The following is a 6,802-nucleotide window of genomic DNA, read 5'->3' as shown; positions in this document are numbered from 1 at the left end:
TACTCAGAAATGTCAGCCTGCCATTATCTCTGCTCCTGGACATTAAATTTCACTAAGCACAGTGTAAAAGTAGCAAAGATACTGAGGAAATTTAATACCTAATATTTAGCATCAACTAGAATATATGGAAGCAATTTTATTTCCTTTGCCTACTTGTAAATTAGGACATTACAACTCTGAACTAAGGCCAATCAAATACTATGTGAATATTTTATTGAACACATTTCATAATATGCTTTGGCCAGATTGCTGAATAAGTTATTTGCAGTGTCTTGTACACAGAGTAATACTACTTCACTTCAGAACGAGGGTAATGCATTCTTCAAATAATCATACAGTGAATTTTGCCTTGTCAACTAATTCATTCAAGCATTTTCACCTAGAATCAGTCAAAACCATGACTCCTTCCTTTACCCCACAGTCATGTCACTATGTACCACCATTAGCCAAAATCTTCCAAGATACTTTGGCTGACAAGCAGGTAAGGTGCTAGCTTTTCTTAACAGCAGGAGCCATTCAAGCAGCAAAAATGTTTTAGTTCTAAGCTGAAAGTAGTGTGTCCAGAGCTGGGAAAATGGTTCCTCAGTCTTTGTATACTATTTCTGAAGTTTTCACCTACAGTACTAATTAGTGACAGTTGGGAAAATAAGGAATGGCCACCTCAAAACCAAGAACACCTTTATCCTCTATAAAGGAGATACATGCTTTTATATACTTTCCTATGTATCCTTTCTAGCCTTCCTATATAACCTTTATCTAGGATATCAATATCCTTTTTATATATATTTATGTATGTATGTCTGGTTAGCAAATTGAATTGTTGAACTTGTTCTAAAACCTTTTGTGCTTACTCTAAGGGAATTAGTGCAAGAGGAAACTAGTCAACATTTTGAATCCTCTAAAGTTCTGGTGTGTTTTTTATTCAAGGTCACTAAAAACAGAATCTACATGAGGTTAGATACAAAGGCATATATTTGAAATTTATATTTGATTACAAAAAGGTCTTTGAATGCTGAACAAGTCTGGAAGTTTCTAATTAGCTGTCAATGATCTTATATCATATTCACTAAACGCATAATTAGAACTCCCCCTCATCTTTACACATAAATTACACTGTGTGTTAACTAAGAGAAACTCCCAGTGAGGCATGCTTCAGATTGTAGAGTTGCATTCATCATATGTTTTTGACCTCACTCTCAAGAGCATGTTTTCCACTTTCTGCTGGAAATTGAGACCAAGAAAGCAAAATACTGCTTTGATATACGGAATATACTTCAGATCACCGTACCTTATTTGCTTAAGCTAGAGCAGATGATCAGTCTGGTTCACAGGCTTACAATATTTCTTCTGAAAGACAAAGTAATCCCTACCCACCATGAGTGCTCCTACAGCTGAAGTCAGTTGATAAAGCGCGTTGATCATCTAGTTTTGTTAAGCGAGACTGATCACTGTTCTCTTTATCACTGCCACAACACAGAGCACACTCTATCCTAAGAGCAATGGGGATTTCTTTTGAAAATGTATGCACAAGGAGGAAGAAAGCATGAGAAAAAGCCCTTTTCATACTTATGTTCAACACATGCATTTTTATAAACATACCAGCGTCTGCTTCAAGACACAGAGAGCCTCTTCAACACTGCCACCTAGCACAACATACACCAGAGACATCTCTATCAGCTATCACACTTTGAACAATCTTTGCAGAAAAGCCCAGCTGAAAGCATCCACACTAGTATTGATTAACTTGTCAATGAGCTACAAATTATAGAAGTCTTTACGAAGCTCTTTTCAACATTTGTCTCAAGAAAAGCAGATCTGATAATTCACCTCTAGCAGACAGCAATTTTCAGTAAACATTTCCTTTTCTTTCAATTCCAGGTGGTGTAATAAAACTACATAAATCTGGATGCTTGAGCAAGTTGCAGAACAAAAGCATTTGTTCAAAAGGCTGAAACCCACAGTCAAAATGAAGCACTGACTTTAAAAGCAACATGAAACGGTAACATTTCCCTGTTGTAGAGTACATCCCGATCATACATAAGAATTGTATATGCTTTGTTCCTGTTTAAGAAAACCTATTTTTCACCACAGTTGTGGATGTAAGAATTCGTAGCCTGATGCATTTATTTTTGTGCCAATAGCCAATGTAGTCTTAGTCTCTCTGCAATTCCATCCAGCCGAAGAGAGAAAATAAGGCAGCACCTCTGGAAGGTAGTGTGTATATATGGTTTCAGAAATAACAGCAGAACAATTTGGCTGGTCCAGAACATTTGCACAAAATTTTTTCAAGTTCTGTGTCTGTCAGAGTATTTATCAAACATTTATGTCCTCTACATTGGTTACCTAGTGGAAGATTTTGGGACGACCAATGGAAGATGATGGTTTCCTATCTTAGGAAAAATTAGATTTGCCAAATATTTTTGCAACAATTTTTAAAATTCCCATTACAAACACTTTATTTTTTTTCATTCTGTTCCAGTAAATAACTGACAAGGCTTTCAAAGTCAGCTAAGCACCAGCTATCCCATCTTTAAAAGAAAGGAGGACCCAGGGAACTACCATCCTGTCAGCCTCACCCCTGTGCCAGGGAAGATCATGGAACAGATCCTCCTAGAAGCTATGCTAAAGCACATGGAGGACAGGGAGGTGATTCGAGGCAGCCAGCATGGCTTCACCAAGGGCAAGTCCTGCCTGACCAACCTAGTGGCCTTCTGTGATGGAGTGACTACATCAGTGGACAAGGGAAGAACTATGGATGTCATCTATCTGGACTTCTGTATGGCCTTTGACACAGTCCCCCACAGCATCCTTCTCTCTAAACTGGAGAGATATGGACTTGATGGGTGGACTGTTCAGTGGATAAGGAACTGGCTGGATGGTCACATACAGAAGGTAGTGGTCAATGGCTCGATGTCCAGATGGAGACCAATGACGAGTGGTGTCCCTCAGGGGTCCATACTGGGTCCGGTACCATTTAATATCTTCATCAATGACATAGACAGTGGGATCAGTGCACCCTTAGCAAGTCTGCAGATGACACCAAGCTGAGCAGGGAAGTTGACACGCCAGAAGGACAGGATGTCATCCAGAGAGATCTAGACAGGCTGGAAAGGTGGGCCTGTGAGAACCTCATGAGGTTCAACAAGGCCAAGTGCAAGGCCCTGCACCTGAGTCGGGGCAATCCCCTATATCAATACAGGCTGGGGGATGAAGACATTGAGATCAGCCCTGTGGAGAAGGACCTAGGGGTGCTGGTGGACAAAAAGCTGGACATGAGCCAACAATGTGCGCTTGCAGCCCAGAAGGCCAACCATATCCTGGGCTGCATCAAAAGCAGCGTGGACAGCCTGTCGAGGGAGGCGTTTCTGCCCCTCTAATCTGCTCTGATGAGCCCCCACCTGGAGTACTGTGTCCAGCTCTGGAGTTCTCAGCACAAGAAGGACATGGACCTGTTGGAGCAGATCCAAGGGCTGGAGAACCAGTCCTACGAGGACATGCTGAGAGAGTGGGGGCTGTTCAGCCTCGAGAAGAGAAGGCTGCAGGGAAACCTTATTGCAGCCTTCCAGTACTTAAAGGGGGATTATAGGAAAGATGAAAGCAACCACTTTAGCAAGGCCTGTTGTGACAGGACATGGGGTAATGGTTTTAAACTAAAGGAGGGTAGATTTAGACTGGATATAAGGAAAAACTGTGTTACAGTGAGGGTGGTGAAACAGTGGAACAGGTTGCCCAGAGAGGTGGTAGATGTTCCATCCCTAGAAACATTCAAGGTCATGTTGGACGGGGCTCTGAGCAACCTGATCTACTTGAAGACGTCCCTGTTCACTGCAGAGGGGTTGGACTAGATGACCTTTAACAGTCCCTTCCAACCTAAACCATTCTATGATTCTATCCCCACTAGTTTCTGTGATTCCATCACATTTAAGTGCTTCAGTCAAAGCAGGACTCTTTGGGAAAACGTCTCACCAAACTATGATGATGTTATACAACAACAAAAAAAAAAAGAGCTACTGAACTACATATCCTAATACAGCTGCCAGCCTCACCCACACTTGAAAAGCTACTGCAGGCTCGATGCATTACTCTGAACACCAGGAGAGCTGCACAGTGTCAGAATAATGCCTCTTAAGGTGGTCAATAACTACAATAACCACATTGTGCTATGTACAAAGGAACAAGAAAGAAAGTGGTTAACTCTAGGTTATTTTGTCTAATGATTACAGATTGCTTAAATCCTACAATATGGCATCTGCAATTCTTTAAGATTGGTCATTTTTTACATTGCAAGGAAAGAGAAGAAAATGGATCTATGTATGAAAGGTGGCATTTCTGAAAGCAAATGCTGGCATAGAGACTTAAACATTTCAAAAATATTTACACATTCCTGCTTTCAAATGCCCATCTTCAGACACTGGTTTTCATTTGAACAGAGAATGACCTGCAGTACCACTGAGTTCACTGAGAATTACAGGGCAAGAACTCAGGGAAAAGTAATTTTGGCAACCATCCATTAGGAGGTACCTAATCACTGCCCTCCAAATAGCTTTCTCCTTTGTATATACAAGAACTGTCAGTATATAGTGCTATTAGAACTGAATATGGAAAAAAGAAGCAGCCTAAGGGATGCAATAGGACACATTAATCTGGAACTTCACTTCTAAACCAATTTAAAGACTGCTTATGATCACAAGTAAATTACAAAATCCCTGGGAATTTTTACTACTTCGGAGTCTCAAAAAATGAGGATGGAATAATATTGCAGGGCCCTGTCTTGATATTATCTTACTGATTCGAACTATTCTTAATTTTAAATAATGACAATTTCTCTTGGCTTCTTGGACACTAAAAATGCATCACTTTCTTTGTCATCACAATTACGTGAAACATAGATTAGGGTGGACAAATTAACTTGTTTCAGACACACTAATACTTTTAGATTCTACCTGCATATGCTAGATCATCATCTGACTAATCATGCTTCAACAATGATCCTCGTTGGCTGTGAAACCTCTTTCATGACAATCAATGAATGCTTTTTTCTTTTGTAACATACAAAATGAATGTTATTTTTAGAGTCACCTCAAGTTTTCACACCAACAGTGGTTGCAAATACAGTAAGCAAAAAGCATAATACTATATGTTAAACTTTCTACGCAACACATTAAATCCTGGTATCCTGTGGAGACATAATCATATTAGAGCTCTAAGCACATGTAATACTTCTATTTATTGACGTGCGGAGAAAAAGAAGTAACCTTAGCTCATTGACATAATTTCATATTCATATAGCAACTACAGAACAACTATATCACAAGGTGACTGGTTATACTGTCCTTCACATTGCTTTTCTGAAGAATATTAATATGCATACCAGTCTCAAGTAAGCAAAAAGTTTGCCACTCACTTCAGTCTGCTGAATTTCTTTAGAAAAAAAAATCCAACATCCTAAGACTTTCAGGCTCCAAGATGCAGTCTCCTGTCCAAGATAAATTATGATAAAACTTTGACTCCAGACTCTCATACTCTGTGACAAGTCCCTCAGTAAGCAAGGGGTTGTAAGAGACATCAGGTACCAAGGGAAGGTTTTATCAAAGCCAATCAGCGGGTTGAGCAGAAGTGCCCAGAATTGTGTCTTTCCATGGACTAGGAGTAAGGGATAATGAAGCACATGAATGTCAATAATAGGCTCTATTAATCAGATACTGGACTGTGAAAACCCTGAAAAGGCTAAATTAACAAATGAACAAAAGTCAGCACAACCTACCATAATTGCTGGGAACCAAACCAAGGAGTGTGGCCTATGGGTGTCCTCTTTGGACCTCCATGAACCGTTCTGATATGTTAAGGAGTTCTGGTACGTTAATGTGCAAGTACAGGAGTATTCTGGAGGCAACAGAACATTCCCTAGTATTTTACTACTATATTACTAAATGCTGGTTCTTTACACTTGTGCATATTGTTGTCTGCAAAGACATCAGAAACATGATTTCACTTTGTTTCATACATACAGACATGCTTTGTTGATACATCAAGCACCAAAAGAGAGAAAATTTTATTTTGAAAGACACCTCTGGAGGTCATCTGTCCAAACCCTGCTCAAAGCATGTACTTAAGCTGAAATAAGCTCATAACCTCTTCTTTCCTTGACAGTGAGCATAAAATATTCATGGGAAAAAAAAAATCTTATTTTGGCATCCTCTGATCCCAGATCTGCTTACAGTTCCATTTTTGTTAAAGAAAATACAATGTTATTAAAAAGCTCACCGACCTGGTTTTACATTCTGGGTACCATGTTGTTTTGCGGCCATTTGCTTATTGGTCTTTAAGTTGGCAAACTGGAATGACATGTCACAAAGACAACACAAGTCCCAACATCTACAACAACCTGGAATTTTACTCTGAAAATTCCACTCAGCTTGAAAACAGAGCTTTAAGTCCTTTGTAACAAATGGGGACAAGGTTATTTTGTAAGAAGCTACTTGTTAGTAAATTATTCATATAATTAAAAACTGTCTTATTGGTTCAAAGAGAATGCCAGTCTGATCTACTGCTCATAGCTTTTGTATATCGCGATTTTCAACTTTTAGAGTGCATGAACTCAAGCATGAAAAGAAGAGATGTGTTTTTGTATTTCATCTCCTAGATGCCTAGTATTGTAGACATACAAAATTTTGGCTGCCAAATCTTTTTGTCAATATGAGGGTTTTGGAAAAAAAGCCATTTATATCTATTAAGTCACTACAGCTAGAATCACATTCCACTGAGTGTATACCTCAAGCAAACCTTAAGAAATTCTGACTTT

At 39.3% G+C, this 6,802-nt stretch overlaps 1 protein-coding gene across 2 annotated transcripts in view; it reads right to left on the bottom strand.

The window, feature by feature from the left end:
* Window positions 1–6,802, bottom strand: part of SNX29 (sorting nexin 29) — a 246,919-nt gene that overhangs the window by 75,770 nt on the left and 164,347 nt on the right. The gene's annotated exons all lie outside the window — the stretch shown is intronic.

The sequence above is a fragment of the Phalacrocorax carbo genome, chromosome 10 (genome assembly GCF_963921805.1).
Source record: "Phalacrocorax carbo chromosome 10, bPhaCar2.1, whole genome shotgun sequence".
Classification (NCBI taxonomy): Eukaryota; Metazoa; Chordata; class Aves; order Suliformes; family Phalacrocoracidae; genus Phalacrocorax; species Phalacrocorax carbo.
This window is presented reverse-complemented; position numbering and strand designations above follow the sequence as displayed.